Genomic DNA, 17,095 nt, shown 5'->3' with positions numbered 1-17,095 from the left:
ATACACACACAGATATGCAGACACACACACAGGTATACATATATTTGCTATTGTTGTTTAGTCACTAAGTTGTGTCCAACACTTTTGTGACCCCATGGACTGTAGCCCACCAGGCTCCTCTGTCCATGGGATTTTCCAGGCAAGAACACTGGAGTGGGTTGCCATTTCCTTCTCCAGGGGATCTTCCTAACACAGGGATTGAACTTGTGTCTCCTGCATTGGCAGGCAGATTCTTTACCACTAGCACCACCAGGAAAGCCTTTAGATGTATACAACATGCACACACACACACACATGCATACATCCAGCCCCTCTTGTTTGGATTTCCTCCCCATGTAAGTCACTGCAGAGCACTGAGTGGAGTCCCTTGTGCCATCCAGGAGGTCCTCATTCGTTCCCTATTTTATACAGAGTAGGGTATGTGTGTCAATCTCCACCTCCCAGTTCCTCCCATGCCCCTTCCCCCTTGGAATCCAAATGTTTGCTCTGTCTGTGTCTCTATTTCTGCTTTACAAATAGGTTCATCTTAAGGACTTCCCTGGTCATCCAGTGGTTAAGACTCTGCCTTCCAATGCAAATAGATTCATCTGTACCATTCTTTCTAGATCCTACAGTACTTAAACACATATTTTAAGCAAAGACATTTCACAATGGACACTTGTTGAGTTTTCAGCAAGCCTGGTTGCTTTCCCCACCCCTTCACTTAATAGAGTTTTGGTCTATGCCATTTTCTATCACAGAGGCTTGATATCACATATCTAGGGAGAAAAAGGAGCTTCTATCTGAGCTTTACTTATTTCTTCATCCACGTTTTTCAACTCTATTCTCCTACATGATCCATCCATTAAAGGCCACTTGGTCTTTCACCTCTCTTCACATACTCAGGACTTTGCTGTTTCTCTGACTTGACTCATCCTGACTCTGCCTGCAATGCTCTGCTTCTCACTGCTGGTAACTGAAACCCCCACTTGTCTTAAGACCAAGCCCACATGTTCTTTCTTTTATAAAAAAAAAAAAAAAAAAAAAAGTCCATGATTATGCAGGATAGAAATAAATACCTGGTGGGTTTGAATGCATTTATTCACTGCATTTTCCCTTACAGATCAGAAACATGTTTCAGATTACCTTGTAACTCTCATCATTATTAGCCCCTACCTCATACATAAAAAAAAAAAAATGCTCAAATCACACACTAAATTAAGAAATGACAGAAAATCTCACTTTTTTTTTAATGTAAGAAAAACACACTCTGCCTGCAGATTAGGGTTATTCCTATGTCTCTGCTGATTTTTACTGGCTACACACAGAAATTGAAGAGGTGAGGTGTTCAAGAGAATTCATACTTTAAATGTTGAAACTACAGAAGAGACAGTGCTAGAATGGGCCATTTCTTTACAAGAACATTTGCTAAAACTTCAAGTTAATCAGTGGTCTTAGGTGAGATTCTAGTTTGCTTGCCATAGGCAGATACTGGTGTTCTCTATCTTGGGAATAAGAAGTGCTAGAATAAGATGCTTACAACTAAGATGAAAAAGGCAAACATGGCTAAATATTGAAAATTTGCAGGATGGGGGCGAGGTAAGAAGTTGGAGAAAAAACAAAATCAGCATTGCTATTTAAAGATTCTGTTTTGTTATCTTGGAAACCTTCTCCCAAATTCTATGTTTCTATCAGACTCTCAGGTTTCAGATAAAATGATTTTGTGTTGCTATTGTTGCACAGACTAAAAGAATTCTTTACACAGGCCTTTTTGTTGTAAGAACAAAATCAAATCTCCTTGCCTTCTGAAACACCCAGGGATTCCAAGGAGTTTAGAGAGCAATGAATTCCTATCTCAGTTGTGGGAAGAAAACCAGATGGCTCTTGATTTCAGGACATAAATCTATATCCTACACCACCTATCACCAAATTGGGGGCAAAACCTGCCATTTGGTGGATGTTATTCTATTTTTGGTTAAGAGTAGCACATTTAATCTATGGATTATCACTTTTATCACGCACGTTTTCATGACATTTAAGTTACATGATAGCCAGGCAGAATGGCCATGATGGTATCATTGACTCAACAGACATGAGTCTGAGCAGACTTCGCGAGATAGTAAAGGACAGGGAAGCATGGCATGCTGCAGTCCACGGGGTTGCAAAGAGTCAGGCATGGCTGAGTGACTGAATGACAACACTTCTGGGGGAAAACTCTGGTTAAGTATAGTTTCTTATAAGAATGAAGTAGTTATGTTTATTAGCGACTAAATGTTGCAGAGAGTGGTGATCCTTTTTGCCATGAAGTAGATAAATAATCTGGCTTCCCTGGTGGCTCAGTGGTAAAGAACTTGCCGGTCAGTGCAGGGGACGTGGGTTCAATCCCTGGGTCAGGAAGATCCCCTGGAGTAGGAAATGGTAACTTACTACAGTATTGTTACCCGGAAAATTCTATGGACAGAGGAGCCTGGTGGGCTACAGTCCATGGAGTCACAAAAGAGTTCGACACAACTTAGAAACTAAACAACAACAGATAAATAATCAACACGCGACATTTGAAGAGATGTGAAGTATTGAAAATAGACTCTCATGTTGTACAGACTACGGAGAAATCAAGTCTTTTCATAAAACATGGGAGAGAAAACTGTTCAGTACATTCCGAGGGAGGTTACCCTAACTCCAACAAGTCAATTTTAATTTATCCCACACTCAGTTCTAAGGGAACTTAATTAATAGGGTATTAACAGTAGAATCAATTTTGCTATAAACATGACTGTTGACCTTCAAGGACATATTTTGATTTAAACAATTAACTAGTCACTGCTTGAGTTGGGCTCATGAAAAAAAAAAAAAGTATAATTGTAAGGAACAATTATGGCCTTTTAAAAAAGTATCAAAATCTGAACTCAATAAAGACAGCCTCTGAGGATCATAACTGAGGAGGGAATTCCCTTCTCAAGGAATCTTCCCAACCCAGGCATCAAACCCACATCTTCTGCATTGTAGGCAGATTCTTTATCATCTGAGCCAGCAGGGAGACTGCGACAGGACATAAAAGACTGCAAATATCCTATCAGAGGCAGATTAGAGAGAGTTTGTTACAAAGAATCAAAAAATAAATATCCTTCTAGGAGGGGCTGGGATAGTTTGTTATAAGCATCATGATAAAACAATTATGCAATGTATTATAATACCATTTGATATGATATAAAGATGCCACAGCAATTTGACCTAAGGCAGAAGTAAGTAAGTACGACTTAACAGAGCCATGGCACTGTATTATAAGAATTAAAACAAATGATAGTTTCTATATACATGTAAAGTTATTTTACAGATTATATAACACTGTATATTTAGTTCATATATATTAATAGAAACTATTATACATTAAACTCTGTTTTTATCACTGTAAATTATTTTTAAAAGTGTCTTTAATATAAATGAAAATAGCAGCAAATAGGTGCTTTAGCAGCAGCCGGTAGCATCTGCTACATTAGGTAGCTTTTTCCATTTACTAATTACTGAGTAACACGGCAGTAACAATAAGAAGCACAATAAAATGCATCTGCTGTAGAAAGCTTACTGCAAATTGTGTGGCTAGAGACTTTAAATAAATTACCTCATTTAACTCCACAGTATTGCTTTATACTTTGTTTTTCACTTCTGATTTCAAAATATAAATATTCTGTCTCTGATCTTTCTTGTGCCTTAAGCCACGCACATCCCAGACTCATGAAGATTCTTACTAACTCATTTAATCCACTCCTTCATTCAATAATCATTTATTGATCATCTATGAATGTTCTTCTCTTCATTTATCTGTTTACTGATTTAGGGGAGAAAAGGAAAGAAAATCCAGTTTTCATCCACTTCCCATGTACTGAGGGCTGTTGATGTAGAAGGGAATATGGAAGAGCCGGGGGCGGGGGGATTAGGGGACAGACATACTCAGAGATCAGTACCAGTGTTGTTCACTGAACATTCTACCAGAAGAGTGGGCAGTGCAGACTGGGAGCTCAGAATGAAACAAGTAATTCAGTTGGAGGGGCTGGGGAGGTGTCCTCAAACAGGGAATGTATGAGCTTTGATCTGGGCTAAGACTAGTGGAAAGGACACCCCAGGATGAACAGTAACAGATAAAAAATCCTGGAAGAACATAGTCCACATGGCAACAGTGAGCTTTTTAGACTTGAAAGCATAAACTGTGCATGACGCTAATAGTCAAGAATTGGGCTGCTAATACAAGAGACACAGGTTCGATTCCTGGGTCAGGAAGATCCCTGGAGAAGGAAATAGCAAAGGACTCCAGTGCTCTTGCCTGGAGAATCTCAAGGACAGAGAAGCCTGGCAGGCTATAGCTCATGGGGTGAAGAGTTGGACATGACTGAAGCAACTAAAGAGCCTCTTGATGAAAGTGAAAGAGGAGAGTGGAAAAGTTGGCTTAAAAGTCAACTTTCAGAAAACTAAGATCATGGCATCTGGTCCCATCACTTCATGACAAATAGATGGGGAAACAGTGGAAACAGTGGCTGACTTTATTTTTCTGGACTCCAAAATCACTGAAGATGGTGACTGCAACCATGAAATTAAAAGACGTTTACTGCTTGGAAGGAAAGTTTTGATCAACCTAGACAGCATATTTAAAAGCAGAGACTTTGTCATCAAAGGTTTGTCAACAAACGTCCTTCTAGTCAAGGCTATGGTTTTTCCAGTGGTCATGTATGGATGTGAGAGTTGAACTATAAAGAAAGCTGAGTGCCAAAGAATTGATGCTTTTGAACTGTGGTGTTGGAGAAGACTCTTGAGAGTCCCTTGGACTGCAAGGAGATCCAACCAGTCCATCCCAAAGGAGATCAGTCCTGGGTGTTCATTGGAAGGACTGATGCTGAACCTGAAACTCCAATACTTTGGCCACCTGATGTGAAGAGCTGACTCATTTGAAAAGACCCTGATGCTGGGAGGGATTGGGGGCAGGAGGAGAAGGGGACAACAGAGGGTGAGATGGTTGGATGGCATCACTAACTCAATGGACATGGGTTTGGGTGGACTCCAGGAGTTGCTGAAGGACAGGAAAGCCTGGCATGCTGTGGTTCCTGATGTTGCAAAGAGTCAGACATGACTGAGCAACTGAACTGAAGCAACTTAGCATGCCCACGTGCATGGAAGCATAAACTGTGTGTAGCTAACGGTGGGACATGAAGTTAGGAGCTGCTCAGCCAAGGAAAACAAACCAACCTTAATTTCATTTTGTGTTTATAAAGAAGATGCTGGAATGCACTCTATCCCATTAGCATTAGATATAATTATTTAAACATAACTTGTTAGAGATTAGCTGTTTAATTTAAAAAAAACATAATTAATTGGAGCAATGTGTTAAATAATATTTGACATCATTAATGAGGGAATAATTATCTGTGCTATTTAAAAACAGCACAATACTAATATTTTCTTGTCAAATGAAGCAAAAGCTAACTACAAAGCACCTTAACTCTTTGACTTAATTCATTTTGGAATTCACATTCCTGGCAATAATCACTCAAATTAAAAAAAAAACTATTTTAAATTTTTCCATGCAAACTAAGTAAATATAAGAAAAATGGAGGCACATTTACATAAATGATAGGTAAGAAAAGGGGGGTAAGGGAGATTCCCACTGGGTACATGTAAATTACATGAACTCAGACTTAGCAAGACTTAGAAAAAAATGCCCCCACAGAGTTGCTATTTAGCTGTAGAATATCATCAGGGTCCAAGAGAAGCCTGATTCTTAAAGAACTTGTTTTGCATTGATGGAGAGAAGTAATGATGGGTCAATATCATGGACCACTTAGTAGGTGCCAACATCATGGACTGCTTCATAGGTAATATTTAAGACATTACATACACTGTTCCTCTAGTTTCACAAAAGCCCAGTGGGCTAAGTGCTACTCATATGCTTAATTTTTCTGAGAAGGATGAACAGGTTAGGGGATTTGCCCAGGGTCACTCAGCTAATAATCAGTAGTGTCAGGGTGCATCCTGAGGTTTTGCTGACAGTTCTACACCAGGAGACATTGTACACAGACATCAGAAAGGCTACAGTTCAGATGCTAATACAGCAAGGCATTAAATATGGACAAAGGTATATTTTATGATTTGACTTGAACATTGTAACCAAATGGTAAATGGCTGTTCTTCGCTGCCTGTTATCTAGCAAAGAGTACCTCCGGAAAATGAGGTTCTGGGGTATCACTCTGGCTTATTTACTTCTGGGAGAGTGATTAACAAATGGAGTATAGCCAATTCCTCTCAAAAAACTCCTGTTCACAGGATGCCAATAAAGATTTGTGAGCTAGATAATGGCATCTGTTTGAATTGTATTAAAGTGCTATTTCTTGAAGGTCAAAAGAAGTCCAGTCTTGGCCAGTTCATATGTTTGAACTTAATGCTATTAGATCATTCTATTGAAAGGTCATCTTGAAGAGGTGAGTAGCATGGAGTTGGGGAAATGAAACAAGAAGATGATTTTGAGTATTCTTGCAGTGATCCAGGGGAAAAAGAATGACTGCTTCAGTAAAAGTCACGTCTGCATCTGTGTCTCTATTTCTGCTTTACAAGGAAGATCATCGACACTGTTTTTTCCTAGTTTCCACATACATGTGTTAATAAAACAAACATATGGATACTAAGGGAGACAGGGAGGGTGGGACGAATTGGGAGGTTGGGATTGACATGTTTACATCATTGATACCATGTATAAAATAGATAGCTATGAGAACCCGATGTACAGCACAGGGAACCCTACTCGTTGCTCGGTGGTGACCCAATGGGAAGGAAGTCCAGAAAAGAGGGGATGGATGCACACATATAGCTGATTCACTTCGCTGTACAGAAGAAAGTGACACAACATTGTAAAGAAACAATAAAAAGTAGTTTTCTAAGCAAGCGATTAGAGAACTCTGCACACTGAACTAACAAGATGACCAAGTAGAGGTGAGAAGCGAGAATTATCAGGATAATGCTGAGACTTTTAGTCAAAGAAGCTGGGAACATCATCTGAGCTAAGGTTCCTCCCAAAAAAGAATTATCTGACAAGAGATTCGCTTCCTCTTTCTAGAGAGTTTCTCCTATATTCCATGTCTGAGTCCACATTAATTCAAGAAATACCTTTGTGTCTTAAAAGTAAATAGGCAAAGAAAAAGTGACAAAACCCAGATTCCTGAATTTGCGTAATTGAAGGCCGCACTGCTGGTGAGGAAGGGACCCCGGGAGCCTGCCTGCCACACACCCTCGGGGTCCTCATGCTCAGCAGCGTGGGGTGTAGTCCATCCACTCAGCAGATGTTAATCAGCTCCTACCAGGAGCCAGGCTCAGTGCCAGCTGCCAGGTCTGGGATGAAGCACACCCCGTCTCTCTCTGCCTCTGCCCTGCCCCTTGGAGGGGAGACTGCAGTTCACTGTGCTAAAGTAGCAAGAAGGATGCAGACCCTGATGGGGAACGGGCAGCATAGGCTGTGTTAGAAGGGTCTTACCTGCTCTACTTGCTGTTGGTGTTCCCTGCACACACACACACACACACACACCACTTGTGGACTCAAAAACACAACCAACCAACCACCATTCCTAGGGTTCCCTGAAGAGGAAATTTCTCACTACTGCTCAGAGTCCGAGAATTTTGGCCTCCCGTCAGCCATCCTTGGGCTTCTCTGATAGCTCCATTGGTAAAGAATCTGCCTGCAATGCAGGAGACTCTGGTTCAATTCCTGGGCCCGGAAGATCCGCTGGAGAAGTGATAGGCTACCTACTCCAGTATTCTTGGGCTTCCCTTGCGGCTCAGCTGGTAAAGAATCTGCCTGTAATGTGGGAGACCTGGGTTCAATCCCTGTGTTGGGAAGATCCCCTGGAGAAGGGAAAGGCTACCCACTCCAGTATCCTGGCCTGGAGAATTCCATGGACTGTATAGTCTGTGGGGTCACAAAGATTTGAACATGACTGAGCGACTTTCACTTTCACCCATCCTTAATCCTCCTGACACACCAAAATCATTCCTAAAGTTCTCCATCTTCTGATACCCTGCTTGGAATGGTTACAACTTTGCTTTCCTATTTCTTCTTTTATCCTGATATTTATAGTAACAATTTTGAGTAAAAATTCCCATGAACAGCAGTTCCAGGTGAAGGATCTTCTGCTGGGAGGATGTGAGTGCTATAAATGGGCTGATCTGTTTTTATTATTGATATATTCCTGTTAGTCGCTCAGTCATGTCCAACTCTTTGCGACCCCATGGACTGTAACCCACCAGGCTCCGCTGTTTATGGAATTCTCCAGGCAAGAATGCTGGAATGGGTAACCATTCCCTTCTCCATAGGATCTTCCCAATCCAGGGATCAAACCCAGGTCTCCTGCTGCATTGCAGGCAGATTCTTTATGTCTGAGACACCAAGAAAGCTCTTCTAGAGTCTGTTTTCCAATATTCCTTCAACAAGAAAAGCCTTTATTGGTATCTAAAGCTGAGATTAAGCAAACTCGGAGGTTCCTTTGCTTGTTGTTACTGGGAAAAAAAAAACAAAAAAATTATGTTTTTAATTTCTTTGATAAGCTCCCTTGCTGAAGGAGATTGACCACTGCCAGGACCAAGTAAACCATGCTGCTCTGCTTTTCCTTCTAGAATCCCCCTGCATCTGATGTTTGCTTTCTGTTGCCTCCTCTCCAGATTTTTCCCAAGTAAGCTGAAGTTCCTCCCTGAGGTGGAAGGACAGTCCAGGCTTGTGGATCACGTGATAACTTCCCCCAAAGTGTAAAAGGCAATGTGGTCACCACACAGAGCCACTCCTGGGGCCCCCTCTGACAAACACCTGGAAACACACATGTGTACTCAGTCACTACATCATGTCCACTCTTTGCAATCCCATGGACTGCAGCCAGCCAAGCTCTTCTGTCCATGGAATTTCCCAGGCAAGAATACTGGAGTGGGTTCCCATTTCCTCCTCCAGGGGATCTTCCTGACCCAGGGATTGGACCTGCATGTCCTGCATCTTCTGCATTGGCAGGCAGATTCTTTGCCACTGAGTCACCTGGAAAGCCCTGAAAATATACAGCAGAGCCAAATAAAGAACATCTTCACAATTATTCCTGGCAGACCTGAGAAAAGCTCCTTCTCGGCATCCTCAGAGAAGTGTTTTCTGGAACATAAGGCCAAAGGAAAGGGGTAATTTATTGTGGGGATTGCGTATTAATTAGTTTTCTGGAGTTCCTCGGGTAATTACAACCTGTAACATTTGTAATTGATTTGACGAGATTAAAAATGGATGCTTTGGTTCATCAGTGAAATTAGCAAGTGGCCAAGGAGAAGCTGGAGAAGGACATGTCTCACCTGAGAGATGAGGAGCCAAATGGTCTCAGTACAAGCCCCAGACAGCACCTTCCCTGGAGCCAAAACTGAAGCAGGCACCTAAGACTGTACACTCAGCAGGTAAGTTCTCTCCCACAAGACTATATGGGGTGGGTGGCCAAATGACCCCTGAGTGGCTCTTTAAAAATTAGAGGAGAGCGCGTCAGGGTCTGGTGAAGTCAGACCTACCTCAAGCCCACCTTGATACTGGTCAGGGCAACAAGATTGACATCATTAAAAATCACTCATTTTGTAAAACAAGAGGAAGGGGCCCTGCTCCAGGCGGGGATAAGACAGGATGAATGGGGCCAGGATGGACAAGGAAGCTGTCTCCTGCCAGACATACTCTCTGGCTGCACCCTCCCCTCCTGAGCCTTGCAGATAGCCTTCTGTTCTTCGTGATACTGGACAAAAGCCTCTTGACCCCTCTCTGCCTTACTCATGTCCCTGCCTCCTTTGTCCACCTGTCATAACCTGCAGGACTACTGTGAACTGAAGCAGCAAGGTGGCTCTTTGGGGGTTTGGGGAGATGCCTGCTAAAGGTCCTGGGATTCAAACATCCATCTCAGAGGCTGCCCCCAAACAGAGAGGTCCAGTGGGTTGACAACACTTTGTTACAGAGGTGACAAGTTTCTCCTGATAAACAGAGCCAGGAAGGTTGTTGATGGGATACCAAGGATGGAGATTCAGGAAAAGAATGAGTAGGATATCCCAACAAAATGGGCTTATTAGTTAACATTTATGGAGCACTTTCTATGTATTAGGCGTTGTCTGTGGTTGCTTGTTGGTTATAACAGCAGAGTTGAATAGTTCTGAGAGAGCTTATGCAAAGCAAGAAATTTTAAAACAAAATAATGTAGTTGTTTGACAATGTTGTATTCGTTTCGACAATACGGGACAGTGACTCCACTATACATAAACATACATCACCTATTTCTTGGATTTCTTTCCCACTTAGTTCACCATACAGCACTGAGGAGAGTTCCCTGTACTGCTCAGCACGTTCTCATTGTGAATGTGAATGTGTTAATCGCTCAGTCGTGTCTGACTCTTTGCAACCCTGTGGACTATAGCCTGCCAGGCGCCTCTGTCCATGGAATTCTTTAGGCAAGAATACTAGAGTGGGTTGTCATTCCCTTCTCCAGGAGATCTTTCCAACCCAGGGATAAAACCTGGGTCTCCTGCATTGCAGACAGATTCTTCACTGTCTGAGCCACCAAGTTCCCATTAGTTATCTACTATATACATAGAATCAATAGTGTATATGCTGCTGCTGCTGCTGCTAAGTCGCTTCAGCCATGCCCGACTCTGTGTGACCTCATAGATGGCAGCCTACCAGGCTCCTCCATCTCTGGGATTCTCCAGGCAAGAACACTGGAGTGGGTTGCCAGTTCCTTCTCCAATGCATGAAAGTGAATAGTGGAAGTGAAGCCACTCAGTTGTGTCCGAATCTTAGCAGTCCCATGGACTACAGCTTACCAGACTCCTCTGTCCATGGGATTGTCCAGGCAAGAGTACTGGAGTGGGTTGCCATTGCCTTCTCCCATAGTGTATATATGTCAATCCAAAAAAAGATGTGGTATATACACAATGAAATACTACCCAGCTGTAAAAAAGAATATGTTCCCATTTTCAGCAATATGGATGGACCTAGAGGATATCGTATTCAGTGAAGTAAGTCACACAGAGAAAGAGAAATGCTATATGACATCGCTTATACGTGGAATCTAAAAAATAATGTAAATGAATCTAATGCAAAACAGAAACAGATTCAGAGACATAGAAAACAAATTTATGGTTACCAACGAGGAAAGGGAGGAGGAGAAGAGACGAATTAAGAGTATGGCGTTATCAGATACGCAATATTATACATAACATAGATAAGCAATAAGGATTCCCTATATAGTACAGGAAATTATACAGACTATCTTGCAATAACCTATAATCAAATATAATCTGCAAAAATACACAAATCCCTATGCTGTACCCCTGAAACTAGCACAATAGCTTAGTTGTACCATAAATCAACACAAATGTATAGTTTTTGTAAATCAACTACACATCAATAAAAACATTTTGATACAAAATAAGCCAGAGACATTGACTTACAGAACAAGCTTGCCAAACTCTGCTCTAGAATAAAATCCCAATCACAAGAGCACACCCTATACACAAGAGCCCATATTCATTCTTTCTCCAGGGTTTCATCACATGATAATTTGTGGGCTGAGATATAGAGCTCTGTATTGAAATCTGGGAACTGTTTTCTGCTCTAGGAAAGAGACAGTTTGCCCTTTCTAGATGGAGGAAAAGTGGAAGAAAGGCTCACCAAGATGGGGATGGCTCTACCTGAAATACAGATGCATGCCATTAGAAATGTCACCTTTGTTTGCTTTGATACTGGGGAGAAAGACTGTGAGAAGAGGGTTGGTAACCACATGGCCTGCAATGCAGGGGTAGGTTATCATGAAATAAATATTGCTTAATATGTAATCCAAAGAAGTGACCAGAGAAAAGATGCTAAACTATAGAGCATGAAGCTGGCCTCAAGTCTCTTTGCCTGGGTTTATCTCTAATAGCTGACACTTATAGACAGTAGATAAATGCTCACAGTCTTCTGGGTTCCGAGCATATGGCTACCCAGTAAGGATGGGACATGACTAGCTGGACTTGGAGATGCAGAGACCCATGTGGTCCTGCCATGGGTGGGGCTCATGCTTTATCACTTTCTGCTTATTCCTTCCCCAGTATTGATGGGAAGGAGAGTTTCCAAGTATCTTTCAATAAGATGGTGAGTCATTGCAGGTCATTGGTTTTATCCCCCACCTCCAAGAAGAACACTAATTTTCTACAGAAGAGATGGCTCTCTGCCTAGTCTCTTCCTCATGGAAGAGTGTGCCAGCCAGGCCTGGTGACACATTTTTAGCAATATCTTTTGTTGGCTGTAAGTGTCTTTTGTGTTATCCAGGCAGAAAATGGTGCGGAGCTGGGCACCTGCCACCTACTTTCCTCCGAGAGATGTGACCCAGGTTTTCTTAGCTTGTCCACTGTTGGGTGGCACTCAGGATGACTGAAGGCCCTCAGTGAGCACAGGGACATATGGGTGGAGACCGGTTATGGGATTTCACACACTTGAACCCAGTTAAAAGTTTCAGATTTGAATAACTGATCCACGTACACTACTCATATAGAACTGGGAAGATTTTCTTAAGCAGAGTGAGTGAGATAAGTGGACGGAATTAGATCTTAAATGCCTCTTCATACCTTAGAAACTGAAAAGTAATATTAATAATGATAATAAAGAGTATATCACTATTGCTATTGCTATCATTGTGCCTGGTCCTACATGCCGATTAGTATCCATCTGCTCATTCAAACCTCTCAAAAACCCTAACTGTAGAGATAGGCGTTATCACTGCATTTTAGAAAGGAGGAAACTGAAGCTCGGGGAGTCCAAAGCATGCTCATAGGAAGTATCAGATGAAGCCTGGTCAGCTACAGATGTAATCTCTCTTTGACCCAGAACCAACAGCAACTATTCCCATGAAGGACTCTCTCCTACAAGAAAGGAGGTTCCAGGGATTAGTGTTCTTACATCCAGAGCACCAGATCTGAACATTGTTCTGGGACCCCAGGGCAGCAGCATCTCCACTCTGATTCCCTGTTACGTCTGAAGGTCTGCCCTGAATCATGGACCAGGTTACTAGATACGATCTTACCACCTCCCTCCCCTGGGGCCTTCCTTGTGGTTAAGCCCTGCCTCTCTCATTGCTCTCATCTGCTTGGATGGGCCTCCTGAGTTACAACTGGAATCCAAAGTGATGGCTCCCTAGTAACTGAAACTTCATGTTCCAGTTTTCAACGTCTTGAGTATAAATCCTGTCCTGGGTCAAACTGGAGTTCACTATACTCTCTTATACCTGGTGACAGAAGGGCCTCCAGGATTGAGGCAAATACAATTCTGCATTCTGTCTGACAAAGCTGCTAGGATGATTGGGTTGCCAAGGGGTGACTTGGTTTCCTTCTTAACCAATTGCCTGATGGTCCATGCGAATTGCCTGATGGTGGAAGATGAGTGATGAAGAGGAAGTCCGATCTCACACGGAGATAGGATGATATCTCAGTCCTGATCCTCCAGCCCAGATTTCCCTGATCTCCACTGAGTTCTTAGTGGTAACCCCTTCAGGAGCCCCTATCTCTACCTTTAATCCAGCCTTTGAACACAGAGGCCAGAAAGTTGGAGGAAAGCCAGGGGTTCAATACCCTATGTGATCGTTAATTTCTTGCCCACAGAAAACAAATCTTTATGTCAGTGCTGTGCTAACACTGCATCTTTAACATCACGGCAATAGCTTCAGGCCAGTGAGCATTCATAAAACAAACTGCCCTGCTCAGAGGCAAGGCAGACACTAAAGAGAAAGCTATGAGGCTCGCTGCTAATCCCAGCCACTAATTCATCCCCTCCTCTTTTTTGGAATCTTCTATTAAAAAGTAAATAAAATAATAAGCTCCAATTAAGACATGCCAGAGGGTACGCTGTGTGTCTAAGGGACACTGGCATATTTGTCAACCGTGATCTGGATACAGAGATGTTATCTGGCCCTGGGCTTGTCCCATGAAGCAGGCATGCTTGTAAGACCTAGATCTTATTGATGGCTGCAGTAGCAGAATCTGATGGAGTGGATGCCCTGAGCAGAGACTGGGGAGGTCCAAGATTGATTTCATGCTTTATTGCTATTAAAAGATTCTTAGCATTTAGGTTGAGAGAAACTGTGGGGCTTTTTCTCTGGAAGTTATGAACAAAAAGTCCAAGAAAGAATAAAGCATTTCTCTCTGTAAGGGTGTGTGTGTGCTAAGTCACTTCAGTTGTGTCTGACTCTTTGTGACCATGTGGACTGTAACTGGCCAGGCTCCTCTGTCCATGGGATTCTCCAGGCAAGAAATACTGGAGTGAGTTGCCATGCCCTCCTCCAGGGGATCTTCCAGACCTAGGCATCAAACTCATGGCTCCTGCATTGCAGGCAGGTTCTTTACTGTAGAGCCACCCCTTGCCCCACTATATATATATTATATATATTTAAAAATCTAGATATATAGGTATAGATTTCAGGTTGGCCAAAAGCTCATTCAATTTTTTTAAAATATTTTATGGAAAGAAAAACCCAAATGAACCTTTTGGGCAACTATATAAATATATATATATGCATACATATATATATATATGTTTTGTATTTTAAAATTTTTATTTATTTATTTTTGTCTGGGCTGGGTCTTCACTGCTGTGTGAGCTTTTTCTCTAGTTGCAGCAAGCAGAGGCTACTCTCTAATTGCAGTTTGTGGTCTTTTCATTGCAGTGGCTTCTCTGGTTGCAGAGCACGGGCTTTAGGCACACTGGTTTCAGCAGTTGCAGCTTCCAGGCTGTAGAGTGCTGGCTCATAGTTGTGGCCCTTGGGACTAACTGCCCTGCGGCATGTGGGATCGTCACAGATAAGGATCGAACCCACATCTCCTACATTGGCAGGTGGATTCTTTACCATTGAGCCACCAGGGAAGCCCCGGTTTTGTATTTTTGATCTCGTTTAAATTCAACGTTCTGGTCATGATCTCTTAGTTTTCTGATTTGCAAAACAGTAACAGCTGGCTTTGTTACTTATCTGACAGGGACATCACAGGGAATGACAAATGAATTTATGATGTTGGAGGTCATACCTGGAGATACTCTGAAAAGCATTTTTAAACTGTTGGATTGTTAACAATGAGGGTGTCCATAAAATTATTTTTTAAAGATCATGGAGTGAATAGACCAGAAAGTAGCATATATTGCCAATAAAAGTAAAAATAGGGATCTTTATTAAATTTTGTCTGTGACTGTGTGTATGTACATTTGTGTATACTTTGTCACTACATAAGATGTATTATACCATGTAAGTTGCATTAACAAAAACATTTTAAAAACTCTGTTCTAAAGGTTGATCTTACACCAGCCCAGGTTGGATGCATGAGACAAGTGCTCGGGCCTGGTGCACTGGGAAGACCCAGAGGGATTGGGTGGAAAGGGAGGTGGGAGGGGGGATCGGGATGGGGAATACATGTAAATCCATGGCTGATTCATGTCAATGTATGACAAAACCCACTACAATATTGTAAAGTAATTAGCCTCCAACTAATAAAAATAAATGAAAAAAAAAAAATAAAGGTTGATCTTAGATCAGTGAAAGGGTGGAGGGGAATGCCCCATTCCTTCTCCCCATGGCTTATCCCACACAGAAGGATTCTTCTGATTCTGGGTCATTTAACTCTTAACTGGCAGATGGTATTTCCAGCCCCTCTAACGGGAACACATTCATCCACTCTGATTCCCCCTCAATCAGGACCAGGAGATTTTCTCAAATCAGGAGGGAGATGGATTAAATGAGGAATTGTAGGGAGAAAGAACTAACCTTAATTTAGTGCTTATTATGTTCTCCCGGGGGTTCAGTGGTAAAGAATCTGCCTGTCAATGCCGGAGACATGAGTTCAATCTCTGGGTCCAGAAGATCCTTTGGAGAAAGAAATGACAACCCACTCCAGTGTTCTGGGAAGTGCCATGGACAGAGGAGCCTGGCAGGCTACAGTCCATGAGGTCGCAAAAGAGTTGGACATGACGTAGCGACTAAGCAACATCATGTGTTGGTTGCTGGCTCCAAAATATTAAAAATAAAATGAAATAAACTTTACAGCCATCCTAGGGCAGATACCTTACTACTCAACTTTCACACATAAAGAAGTAGAAATTGAGAGACACAGCACCATGATTTTTCCAAAAGACTTAACTATTTAAAATCACTCTTTAACTTTTTTTGAGTATAGTTGTTCTACCACATTGTGTAAGTTTCTGTACTGCAAAGTGAGTCAGCCACATGTATACATATATCCCCTCTTTTGTTTGGATTTCCTCCCCACTTGGGTCATCGCAGAGCAGTGAGAGGAGTTCCCTGTGCTATATTAATGCATATATGTAGAATCTAGAAAAAATGGTAAAGGTGATTTTATTTGCAAAGCAGAAATAAAGTTGTAGACTTAGAGAACATAGATACCATTGAGGGAAGGGGGGTGGGTGGGATGAATGGGAGATTGGATTGATATATATATATATATACACTACTGATACTATGCATAAAATTTACCTGGTGGCTTAGATGATAAATAATCTGCCTACAATTTAGGGGACCCAGGTTCAATTGCTAAGTCAGGAAGATGCCCTGGAGAAGGGAATAGCTACCCATGCCATATTCTTGCCTGGAGAATTCTAGGAACAGAGGAACCTAGCAGGCTATAGTCCATGGAATAGCCTGGAGAGTTGGACACGACTGGGCAACTAACACTTTCACTTTCTTTTATAAAATATCTCAATCATTTTTAATTAAAGGCATCATGTTAAGTGAAATAGGTCAGAGAGAGAAAGACAAATATTTTGTGACATTATTTATGTGTGGACTCTAAAAAATATAACAAAAGTAGTCAATATAACAACAACAAAAAAGCAGACTCACAGGTACAGAGAAAATCCTAGTGGTCATCCATGTAGGGGGAGAGAGATGGAAGAGCAGGAGGTGTAAACTGTTGAGTGTAAGATGGGCTACAAGATGTCTTGTACAACATAGGGAATATATTCAACATTTTGTAATAACTAAATGGAAAGTAACCTTTAAAATTATATAAAAATAAAAAAGATAAATTATTTAAAATAATTTTTCCTCTTAGTTAA

At 41.8% G+C, this 17,095-nt stretch overlaps 1 protein-coding gene and 1 long non-coding RNA gene across 4 annotated transcripts in view; one reads left to right on the top strand and one right to left on the bottom strand.

Moving 5' to 3' along the window:
* Positions 1 to 17,095, bottom strand: part of AGBL1 (AGBL carboxypeptidase 1) — an 836,354-nt gene that overhangs the window by 23,795 nt on the left and 795,464 nt on the right. The window lies entirely within an intron of this gene.
* Positions 9,099 to 17,095, top strand: part of LOC133068349 (uncharacterized) — an 89,266-nt gene continuing 81,269 nt past the window's right edge. For 2 of the 3 annotated variants that reach the window (XR_009695497.1, XR_009695499.1), the window contains exon 1: positions 9,142 to 9,429. This is a non-coding gene — a long non-coding RNA (uncharacterized LOC133068349). Of the gene's footprint in view, positions 9,430 to 17,095 lie in introns of all 3 variants that reach the window. The other variant, XR_009695498.1, reaches the window with a different exon arrangement.

The sequence above is a fragment of the Dama dama genome, chromosome 13 (genome assembly GCF_033118175.1).
Source record: "Dama dama isolate Ldn47 chromosome 13, ASM3311817v1, whole genome shotgun sequence".
NCBI lineage: Eukaryota > Metazoa > Chordata > Mammalia > Artiodactyla > Cervidae > Dama > Dama dama.
The sequence above is the reverse complement of the archived record's forward strand: the minus strand, read 5'-3'. Positions and strand labels throughout refer to the sequence as shown.